The sequence below is a fragment of the Sceloporus undulatus genome, chromosome 8 (assembly GCF_019175285.1).
Source record: "Sceloporus undulatus isolate JIND9_A2432 ecotype Alabama chromosome 8, SceUnd_v1.1, whole genome shotgun sequence".
Taxonomy (NCBI): Eukaryota; Metazoa; Chordata; class Lepidosauria; order Squamata; family Phrynosomatidae; genus Sceloporus; species Sceloporus undulatus.
Window position 1 is genome coordinate 2,581,243 of NC_056529.1, and position 12,212 is coordinate 2,593,454.

Below are 12,212 nucleotides of genomic sequence, written 5' to 3' on the forward strand. Positions count from 1 at the left end.
GTGTATGGGCCCCAAGACACTCAGCAATGTTTTTGTTGAAGCAGAATGCTGGAAAAGACAGGCCTCTGGTTTGATCCACTATTGCTCTTCTTACTGTCAGGAAATTATATATCAGCTTGACTGGAATATTGTGTCTCTGTTTTGTTCCTCCAAAGACAGAGAGAGAAACGGCAGTTACCGTCTGGTGAGTAATTCTCACACACATTTATTATTCTCCTCCTCCACTGGAACAAACCCTCATCACTTGGTGGTGCTTCATGCTTTCACGCCTGTTCTGCTGCCGGAGGTGCGAAATCCTCCACTGCGGCCATGACTAAGCGAAGAAACCTGGCACCTTGCGCCTGGGCATGCTGTTCTCCACCCACCGGGAACAGCGTGTGACCCGCACAACAAGACGGGAAGGAAGCCGTGGGTGGGTGCTTCGTGCACCAATGTAACCACAGACCTCCTTATACTGGCGTGGACCCTTCTGAACCAAGTTTTGAACCATTTCTGTTCCATGCCAAATTCTGTGGATCATGGCACATCCATGATAGCATCCCAGAGTTGGAGCCATCCAATCCATTTCCTTTGTGCCATGCAGGAAGACATCATCAAAGCACCTTCAACATATGGCTATCCAGACTCTCTTTAAAAACCTCCAAAGAAGGAGACTCCACCACCCTCCAGGGCAGTGGCTTCCACTGTCGAAAAGCTCTTACTGTCAGGAGGTGGAATCTCTTTTCCTGTAGCTTGCTTCCATTGCTCTGGGTCCCAGTCTCTGGAGTAGCAGAAAACAAGCTTGCTCCATCCTCAATATGACATCCCTTCAAACTGGTTATTTTCCCGCTTAACCTTTTCTTCTGTGTACTACTGCTAAGTGAAAACGATAACTTACTAGAATCCTAGACTTGGAAGGGATCCCAAGGGTGATCCAATCCAACCCCATTCTGCCATGCAGGAACTCACAATCAAAGCATCCCTGACAGATGGCCATCCAGTCTCTGTTTAAAATCCTCCAAAGAAAGAGACTCCACCATGCTTCAAGGCATCATCTTCCGCTGTGGAACAGATCTTACCATGAAGAAGTTCTTCCTAATGTTTAGGTGGAATCTCCTTTCCTATAGCCTGTATCCATTGCTCCATTGAGTCCTATTTTCTGGAGCAGCACAGAATCCTCACTACTTCATCCCTTCTTCAAATACTTAAACAGGGCTATCATATTATCTCTTAACTTTCTCTTCTACAGATTTATGCATGGACATTATAGTCAAGATCCTCCAGGGGACAAAGAATTGCACCCTCTGGACTGAGAAGCATGCCACCCGCCAGAGTCTAGATACTGTTGGACTGCTGCTCCCACAATCCTGACTAGGGTTGATGGGAGCTGCAACCCAATAACAACTGGAGCTCTTCAGAATTTCCACTCCTGTTTTGCAGATTCAATCTAGAGTAGACTCATTGAATCCCTGAGGTTTATGCAAATGTTGCCTTATTCAGCAACTCATAGAGCTTATTCTAGGTGGAACCAGCCCAAAATGCATCTTTCTCGGGATATTTTCTCTCTAAATGTGCATTTCCAAATGCGTAATATATCTTTGGAATATACAGCAGTTGCAAAATACAGTGGATGACTATTCCCAGATTAAGACATTCATCCAGTAGCTTCAGTTCAGGTTGGTTTGTATCTGGATTTCTTAAAGATTGAACTTCTCTTCCCTCCTCAGAATTGAAATGAATCCAATTCCTCAAATACACTTTTATAGAAGTTCAGGTTCAGGTTCAGCAGGGCTAGTTTCTGCATTTGATGTCTAGTTTTTCTATCTGAAAACAAAAAAGAACTGGATATTCCTTCCTATTCCTGTTCCTGAATTCCTGGAGGACTGTTTGGAGCAGAGCAGAATGGATGCAAAAGTTGACCATGATGCTTAGGAGAAGAAAGGGAGGAGGACCAGTTGTTCCCAGTCCCTTGGGACCTTCTCCCTTTGCAGATATTCTCCTTTTCAAGCCTTTTCTGTCTCCTCTTTCCCCCTGTCCCAGCTCTCTTTGCATTTCATTCGCCTCCACAGCTAATTTCATCTTGACATTTCTAGAGCTCAAGGAAATAAGATGCAGTTCACATTTCAACTTGACGGAGGATGCTTGGGTGAATCCGGAGCTGCAATCACACCGGGTGACAATCCAAAAGAGAGACAATATCAGGGGAAGCCGAGTGGCTCTTTGACCTTTTCAGCAGGCCCTTCCAAGGCTTCGGACTATGCACCAATTTTTGCAAACATTCAGATGCCATGTTGTTGTTGTTGTTGTTGTTGTTGTTGTTGTTGTGTGCCTTTGAGTAATTTCTGACTTATGGCAACCCCGTTGTCATGGGGTTTCCTTGGCAAAGTTTGCTCAGAGGTGGTTTGCTGTTGCCTTCCCCTGAGCTGAGAGAGTGTGACTTGCCCAAGCTGGGTTTCACGGCTGACCTGGAAACTGAACTCTGGTCTTTCCAGAGTCCAACACTCAAACCAGGCTGGCTCACATACACAAACATACACAAAGCCTGCATACACACCCACTTTCTTTTCTAAATGAGTTTTCTGCACCCCTTTCATAAACATTGAGGGATCAATTTGCATTGCTTTCGCCTTCATTTCCCAACCCTCGCTTGCCTTCTCTTGCCATCATGACATCTTCATGTAACCAAATCTAATTGGTTACACTGCTAGTAGCAGGGATGGTAATCATGTGTTCTTCCAAATGTTATTAGACTGCAACTCCCAGCATTCCTCACCCGATTCAGAATTTTCTGGAGTTCAGTTCTTCAATGTCCCCTGAAGAAGGGCTTAGCACAACTTCTAAGTGAAAATATGATGCATGCATCAAAAGATGCACCAAAAGATGCATAAAAAATGGTACCAAGAAGCAAACATCTTTTGATGCCTCTTGACAGGTCCCTTGTTTCTTCGGTGGATACCACTGGATGCACCATAGTTTTTGCTTCTCTGTCAATACACATTCAAACCAACATTTCCTTGGGTAAGTTGTCAAGCCCATCAAAATTGCTTTTTTTGATCCCCCAAGACAAAATTGGAACATATTCCAAGCAGCGGCACATATCCTCCTAAGTAATGGGGAAACTGCCACAGACCTTGGCTATCTCAGGACTGGCCTGATTTATTCTTCGATGCACATGAGAGATTCCCCTGCCATGCTTTGCTCTGAAAGCATTAAACAGGGACCGTGCCATTCTGTGATATCTCCCCACGAAATAGCTCCAGGAGGAAAAAAATATATGTTATAACTATCTTGCCTGAGATTGGCAAAAACATAGAAAGCAAGTCGAGGCCATTGATTTGGGGTCTTCGTTGCAAGATGGCAAACCTCAGGATTTCTTTCACTGTCACCCAGCAAGAATTTTTTTAAGAGTCACATTAATGCAGAGCATCTGATTTGCTTCCAAGATGCACAGATGTTCTCTCTGCTGCGGCGTCTTCAGTTTCTTAAAGGATTTGCATCACATTTTCATCAATAACATGCACCTCTGTGGACATACCTGACATGACAAACAATTCAGGACGATAAAGACACACATCAAGCCTAATATCTGGTTTTCTTCCCTGGCTTGTCATGCCCCTGAACATGGGACATGGTGTGCAGTAGGTTTGCCAGTATAACATTGTCCCAGGCCAAAATATGAGGTCTAGGGATATATTATCGTTACATGTTGTGCATTAAATACCAACCACAGTTGCCCGCAGCTTGTCTCTCTCTTTCTCTCACACACACAGAATATTTTCTTGCTTGAAAATTAAGACACACTTTAGCTAAAAGGACTACTCCTAGAAGAAGGTGACACTAGGGGATTACTCCTTTGCAACTACTTACAGAGATAAGATAAGGACCATTCAGTCTATCCTTCTTCCTTCTAGCCAGAAGATAGATGCAAAGCAGAATGGAGGATGAACCCTGGCACCATAACTGGAAGGGAAGGTAGAAAACAGCTATAAATATACATAGATTACACACACACACACAACATGCAAGTCTTTGCAGCTCAGAGTAAGTTGGTTCTCTTCCTATCCACTTTCTTCACTGTTCAGAGTGATATCCATGAAGGCTTATACTTATCAGTCTTAAAGGTGGTAGGTGCTGCTAGATCTTTTCCCTCTCCTCCTTGCTCTCTTTTATGCTACAACAGACTAACAGATGCTTCTGTGGTAACTGCTGAATGGTAATAGAAACAATGATGATGATGATGCAGAGGAAGGAAAGAAGGAAGGAAGGAAGGAAGGAAGGAAGGAGGGAGGGAATAAATAGCATTTACATTTATATACCACTTATCAGTGAACTCAACATTCTCTAAGCAGTTTACAATCTATAAGCCAATTGTCCCCAAGAAGCTGGGGACTCATTTTACTGACCTATGAAAGGATGGGAGGCTGAGTCGACTATGGAACCCTGGCTGGGATCAAAATCACAACCTTGTGGCTGTAGAACTGGCACATAAGCACTGCACAACCAAGAGGGAGGGAGGGAAGGAAAGAAGGAAGGGAAAAGGAAGAAGGGAGGGATGGATGGATGGATGGAAAGAAAGGAGGAAATAAGGAGGAAAGAGGGAAAAGAAGAAGGAATGAAAGAAGGAAAAACAGGAAAAATGGAGAGAAAAACAGATTGGGGGGGGGGGAAAGGTAGGCAATGGCAGCTGGTGTCTATGGGATAGTACAGTGGGCCCTTGTTATCCGCTGGGGTTTGGTTCCAGGACCCTCCGTGGATAACGAAATCCATGGATGCTCAAGTCCCATTAAATATAACAGCATAGCAAAATGGTGCTCCATATATAAAATGGAAAATCAAGGTTTTCTATTTGGCATGTATATTTTTTTGGAATATATTTCAAAATGTGTATGCTCAAATCCGTGTATTAAAATCTGTGTATAAGGAGGGCCAACTGTACATCCACACCAGATTGTAGCCTGAACTTTAAAAGGACTGCCCAAGGGGCCAAATCTATTTTCAGCATCTTGGAGGATAGCTTTTAAGACCTGGAATATAAACCTTGGTGCCGATTCCCCATCCTCCCAGCCAGAAACTGAAATATTGGGGACCATCCATGAGCCCCTCTGGCTCTGGGGTGGATGTGTTCCAAGAACGAACCCCTTCCAGCCAGACTGCGATTACTAGCAAGCGTTCAGTGTGACGTTACTCAAAGGCAGAACATTTGTCCGAAGTGTCACAAACCCCTCACAAACACACAAACCCAAAAACACACCCAGCCACTCTGCGATTCCTTCGCCCAGCCTCAAGTCAGGTAGGGCTCCTGCCATTTTCCAAAAGGTCGGGGAGCTCACTTGGAGCCACTGTGGCCTTTACCCATCTCTTAGACACACAGAGAGAAAGAGGATTCACCCCTTCCCTTCTCCTTCTCCTTCTTGGGCGATGTATAAATAAACCATTCCCACACGCAGATTGATGTCCCTCCGTAAATAATTAAGCTTTGACCTTATGTTACAGAGCTGTCTACAGTTTTCCCAGGGCTTGGGACTAAATTTTCACGGCGGAGACAAGGCAAGCCAGGCGCCGGCGGGTGCCAATACCCATTTATACCTCCGCTGTAATAAGTTTGATTCTGCTCGACATATCGGCTGGTTATTGATCAGCCACCTCTTCCTGGGAAGGTTAATCGTTCCGTTATTCCCTTTACTGCACCCACATTCTCTGCTATTCTTTTTCTTTTTGAAGGTGGCATTCATTTTCTGGGATCAAACTTGCAATATATTTTGCATTAAATAATGATATGATTTTTCAACAAATGGTTTGGCAATGTGGGAAAGGCCCGATCCATCACCCTCGCAGCCGCAATAACACTTCTGATCTAGGTAGCAGGTGTCAGGCAGAGTTTAATTTGGAGGCCCATGAATTCAGAAAGAGCTTATTCTCCAACACAGAGAGCTTTTCAAGGCCTCTGCTCAGAATAAAGAGCAAATCCCCCAGACATGGAGGGAATTGATGAGAAGGCGGTTGTTTGACAAAAATGAGAGCCTTTCATCAAATGGCAGCATCGCCAATAAATAACAAGGATTTGGCCAGGACTGTTCTAATTTGGAAGAGCTTCGCTGAGGTCACCGGTTCCCCCAGCTGTGGGTTATGGGGATATTTAAGAAGATGGACAGTGATGGACCACAGATTCCCATGACCCCAAAAGGCATTCAAGGAGAGGGAGGACACATGCAGCCCCTCTAAAGGAGTCACCGTTCGGCCCCAGACTCCTCCAAGGCAGGAAAGGCTTAGTGGCCCATAAGGAATGGAGAGAAAACTCCCATGAACCCAATGCATGTCCACAAAAAGGAGGAAGAATCATAGAACCCTTGAGTTGGAAGGGATCACCAAGGGCCACCCACTCCAATCGCCTTCTGCCATGCAGGAATACAGAATCCTAGAGTTGGAAGGGTACCCCAAGGGTCACCCAATCCAGCCCCCCTGGCCTTCTGCCATGCAGGAATACAAAGAATCCTAGAGTTTGAAAGGACCCTAAGGATCAGCCAATCCAACCCCTTTCTGCCAGGCAGAAATACACAGAATCCTTGAGTTGGAAAGAACCCTCAACCGTTACCCAATCCATTCCCTTCTGCCATGCAGGAATACACAGAACCCCAGAGTTGGAAAGGACCCTCAAGGGTCATCCAATCCAACCCCATTTCTGCCATGCAGGAAGACACAATCAAAGCACCCACCAACCAGTGCTCATCCAGCCTCCACAGGAGGAGACTCCAACACACTCCCAGGCCACACCATCTTAAACCCTATATTTAAACACGGCTACCATGTCACCCCTCAACCTTCTCCTTCATGGAATTCAAGACTTGGAAGGGACCCTCAAGGGCCACCCAGTCCAACTCCATTCTCTTTTGGACGCACAGGTTGTGGTAACCCAGAAGAAGGACCGGTCCCAGATGAAGGGTCCCTGCGTGAGTCACTGGACTGAAGAAAACCCTGCTCCATTCAGGATCCACATCCAGGATCAATGAACCAGAAATCCAGTAATTAAAACAATTAATCAGAACAGTTTAAACACCATTTAAAACAACATCTTTTGCAGCCAGCAATATAAAGGCGGCTTTGGGCAATGAGAAATGCAAGGGCTGTATGCTTTTACCGGTGCATTTTTCATAGCGCTGGAAGGGATCTCCAAAGACCATCCAATCTTAGCCCCTGCCAGGGCAGGACAAAAACAACCAAACCACACAAATCCCTTCAGATATTTAAACATGGCTATCTTGTCACCTCTTAAAACTTCTTTTCTCCAAGTTAAACACACCCAGCTCCCTGAGACATTCTTGATCGGGAATGGTTTTCAATGACTCCCTAGTTTAATCATTTCTCAATGTCGAACTGTGCTTTGGCATGTCAAATTCTGTGGAGGGTTATTCAAAGCTGTTCCTGTTCTATGTTTTATAAATGGCCTGGAATCCTAGCTTTGGAAGAAAGGTGGGCCTTGATTCGGATCAAGCCAATCATGGTTTAATCTGCACCATAGAAATTATGCAGTTTGATATCATTTTAATTGTCATGTCTCCTTCCTATGCAATCCTGGGAGTTGTAGTTTTGTGAGATAGCCTTCTCTGTCAGAGTGCTGCTGGTACCACAGCGAACTACAAATCCCAGGATTCCATAGGAAGGAGCCAGCCTCCAGTGGTTCTCAATCTTCCTAATGCCGCCACCCTTTTAATACAGTTCTTCATGTTGTGGTGACCCGCAGCCATAAAATTAACCCATGCTTCTTCATTAATATGTGCTTTCTGATGGTCTTAGGCGACCCCTGTGAAAGGGCCATTCGACCCCAAAAGGGGCCGCAACCCTTAGGTTGAGCACTGCTGCCCCAGAGGATACCAAGGGCCCACTGTTTTAATGCAATAGTTTGCTTGTTTATTGATTTAAATTTTTTTTAATCATTAGGATTTTTTAAAATGAGATACACCTTACTTTAATTCATGGTGTTAGTTGCATGAGGTTCCATATCAGGAGAAAGGCAGAATATAATTAATTAATTAATTGATTAAGTTAATCAATAAATCCTTCCCTCCCAAGGTTATGGAAATACAATGGGTATGGAGCTTCTTCATGCACCTGGAGAGGACATTTTTATGTCCCCTGGAGTGACATCTCATTGCAGAACCCAGACAGAGCAGTCACTCGCACACGCATGAAACACTTTTTGGAAGTAGTGCGCTGCACCAGGACTGGGAAAACAGAACCAAAAATATACTCCAACCACAATGAAAGCACTCTGCAGATCTGGCGAAAGGTCTTACTTGAGCAAGACATCCTGTTTAAAGGTGTTTAAAGCTGGCAAGCCTCCAGGAAAATGCACTTATAGTCCACAAGAACTGGTACACAAGAAGTGCCAAGCCTTACACAAGTTGACAGAAATATATACAGCGGGCCCTTTGTATCCAGTGTGGTTTGGCTCCAGGAACCCCACTGATACCAAAATCCATGGGTGCTCAAGTCCCATTAAATACAATGGGGTAGTAAAATGGTGTCCCTTATATAAACTCAATGTTTGCTTTTTTGGAATACACACACACACACACACACACACACACACACACACACACACACATAGAATATCTTCAAGCCATGTATGGTGGAATCCAAGAAGGCAGAATCAGTGGATACAGAGGGATGACCACAATCCAGACAAACTAAGAAGGTGTAAAGCAACCAATGTGCAAGCATGCGGAATTGTACAGAAAATGCACCAAGTACACTTATATGCTGTGCACAATGGCACCATAGGAGTAAAGCTGCTTTTGTTCATCTTCAGCTGAACAAAAGCAGTGTGCATTACCTAGAAAGGTACAACCGCACGTGTAAAGCAACCAATGTGCAATTGCACAATAAATGCACCATGTGCAAATGCATCTGAAGAAGTAGACTGAAGTCTACAAAAGCTCATGCTGCCAACTTCTTTCTTTCAGTTACAAGATCTCTCTACATACCATGTGCACTTACATGCCATGCATAATGGCACCGTATGTGTAAAGCCACTTTGTTAACCTTCAGCCAAACATGCACATTATGCATTACCTGGAAAAGCATAACCCAGGTGTGTAAAGTAATCTATTCATGTGTAAGGCACCATCAGGATGTTCCCCCAAGTCTTACTTATGACAACACTTTCAGCCACTCAACCAGAGATTCAGTTCAACTAATTAGTCCTCAAGGCATTGCAAAAATACTCCACCGCCTTTGCTCCCAGCAACACTTCTTCTGAATATATACATATACGTATTCTCACCCACTTTGCTTTCAGAGGAGTCTGATGGAAGACCTTTTGAACTTTTCTGGAGCTGGTGCGAAAAGCCTCCTGCTCAGCTCTTGCCTGGATTGCCAGTGAAAAGCTGGCATGGCACATATGCAATGATTTTTAGTTTGGAGAGGCATCCAGAGGAGGCAATGCCATCCCTGCTTTCCTGCCCACCACCATTTCTGGGCTCCAAAATTGCCCCTGGATTGGACGCCAGCTCCCATCCAAAGCCACATTTCTGGTTTCAAACCCACCTCCCCGACATCTCCAAAATTGCTCCAGCCAAAGAGAAGCAGCCTGTCTCCCTCGAATAACAACCAGTTTGAACAACAACCAGGTCTACCTAGAGGCAGAGAAGAGCTGTCTCCAAACATCATTCCTCTCCAATAAATAGATGGTGGGAAAGTTATTTTAAAGGCAGACGGAGAGTCAAATGGCACATTTGGGGGAAAGCAAGCCTAGGCCAGCACCATAGAAGTGAATGGAGGGATAGGGAAGGAAAGTTGCATATCTGATAACAGCTTCCACGATCAGTGAATCCGCTCCTGGATTTAGTGCAAATTTTAATTGAGATATCTATTCAAATAGTGGTGGTGTGTCCTTTCAAATCAATGCTGACCTATGGCAACCCAAGGGTTTCCTTGCTACCGTTGTTGAGAGGGATTGTGAATTGCTCAGGGACATCCAGTGAATCCAAGGCTGAACCAGGATTTGAACCCAGTTCTTCTAGAGTCCTACTCCAGCACTCAAACTACCAAGTTGGTTCTTTAGCCTAGCTTTGCCTTGTTGTTGTTGTTGTTTTTCATTGTAAAGTTTTAAAAGTGTTTCTAGACTGGCTCCCTAGTTTGCCATTGCCTTCCTCTGAGGCTGAGAGAGTGTGACTTGCCTAAGGTCACCCAATGGGTTTCCTAGACTGAGCCAGGATTCGAACTCGGGTCTGAGCCCAGCACTCCAACACTAGACCATTCTTTCTGAATGCCGAGTTATTTAGCCTTCTCTGTCGGAGAGCTGTGGTGCCACCGCAAATTACACATCCCAGGATTCCATAGCATGGACCTCGCACCATGAATGGTTGTGAAGTCAAACTTAGTCCTGAGTAAGGGATGAGGAGCCAGAAGGCACTGGGTTATGACTCTGGGGAGCAGGGTCCGAATCTCCCTCACCCACCTTGGGCAAGTCACACTCTCTCAGCCTCAGAGGATGGCAATGGCAAACCCCCTCTGAAGAAACCTGCCAAGAAAACTTTTATCATTGGTTCTCCTTAGGGTTGCCATAAGTCAGAAATGACTTGAAGGCACACAACAACAACAACAACAACAAGCAACAAATCTCCTTGGAAGTCAGGAGTAAAACCCAAGACAGATTTGGAACTCTATGCATTTTTGAGATTAAACAACCCAGGCAACATTTTGGATCAGAAGGTGGAAGAGAAAACACTGGAAAGGTCTGAATGTATCCTCTCCTGAATGCATCTCATATATATGCCTTTGCAAAGTTTCTTTCCCTGCCCTGTCTAGCTTCCCCGGAACACGTGTAACTGAGTTGCACACGTGCAAAGAGAACCAGAAAAAATTCTTTGGAGGATGGATGCATGCCTTTCCATCCAGTGCAAAACCCACTTTCCAAAAAGGAAAGGAAAAGAGGAGCAAAAGGAAAGGAAAGATAGATGCTCAAGGCAGAACCCGAGGAGCCCTTCGTCCTAAAACATGCAAGATGATGATGATGATGATGATGATGTGCCAAGGGCTCTTGTGGCACCTCTGAGACTAACTAAAAGAGAGAAACTAGTAGCAGCATCCCAGCTCCTTGCTTGCATTCACCCTCAAAGGTCCCTCGGCAGACATAGAGATTTCCCAGAGTTAAACCCTTCTGGATTCTAGTCTTATTCTTATTATGAATCCCGATCTCTCCCCAACAAAACAACCGTGACCAGAAATGAAAAGCGCCATCCGCTTCGGAGAGCCCTGGCCTGGGAAGAGTCCCCCGAGGGCCACCCACTCCATCCCCAGCCAGAAGGCACCGCCAAAGCCTCCAGAGTTGGGACTAGACCCCGGCGCGGATCCCCTCCACCAGAGGGACAGGAGGACAGCAGCCAAGGCTGGGATGGGAGCCTCTCCCTTCTCCCTTGGTCCCCTTCTCCATCCATCCCTGCCTCCTTCCTTCCTTGCTCCAGCCTCACCTGCGCCTTCGCCTCCGCGCCTCTCCAGCCCAAAAGCAGCAGAAGAAGAAAGAAAGAAAGAGAAAGAGAAAGAAGGAGGAGAAGGAGAAGCAGCGCTGCCTCCGCCTGGAGAGCGTCCCTGGGGAGGAAGGCTGCCCCGATCCTCGTCCTCCTCTTCTTCCTTCTCTTCCTCCTCCTCTTCTTCTTCTTCTTCCTCCTCTTCCTCCTCTCCTTCTTCCTCCTGCTCTTCCTTCTTTTCTTCTTCCTCTTCCTCCCTCTCTTCTTCTTCCTTCTCTTTCTCCTCGCCTTCTTCCTCCTTCCCTTCCTCTTCCTCTGCTGCCTCTGTCCAAAGTGCTGGGCGAGAGGAGTGGAGCCTGGCTCGGGCAGCAGGACACTGCCTCCCTCCTCCTCCTCTTCCTCGGCTGGCCAAAGTGCTGGGCTTAGCCAGGGCTGGGCACTGCCTCCTCCTCCTTCTTCTTCTTCCTCCTCCTGGGGAGGTGGGCAGGGAAGCGATGCCAGCCCCTTGCTTGCCTCCCCGCCCCGCCTGCAGGGCAGAGCCCAAGCCCAGACGCCTCCTTCCTTCCTCTCCTCTTCTCCTCCTCCTCCATGGCAACCTCCTCCTTCCTTCCTTCCTTGGCCTCAAGGAGGAGGGTGCCAACCGGGCCCCTTGGAAGGAGCGTGGCAGCAGCAGGAGGATCAGCCCCCAAAAGCCTTCCCATTAAAAAGGCCCAAAACATTCCCTTGGCTAGAGAAGGCGCGCCTTGGCAGACAGGCAAGCAGGCAAGG

General features: G+C 46.2%; 1 protein-coding gene across 3 annotated transcripts in view; it reads right to left on the reverse strand.

Moving 5' to 3' along the window:
- The window catches only part of CHST8 (carbohydrate sulfotransferase 8), a 165,648-nt gene extending 153,696 nt beyond the window's left edge, over positions 1–11,952 (reverse strand). Inside the window, exons 1-2 of one of the 3 annotated variants that reach the window (XM_042438642.1) lie at positions 11,448–11,952; positions 3,847–3,939 (exon numbers count right to left, since the gene is read on the reverse strand). The gene's annotated coding sequence lies outside the window, so the exon portion shown is untranslated. Of the gene's footprint in view, positions 1–3,846; positions 3,940–9,522; positions 9,567–11,447 lie in introns of those variants that run through there. The other 2 variants (XM_042438641.1, XM_042438643.1) reach the window with 2 other exon arrangements.
- Between the last annotated feature and the right edge of the window lie 260 nt (positions 11,953–12,212).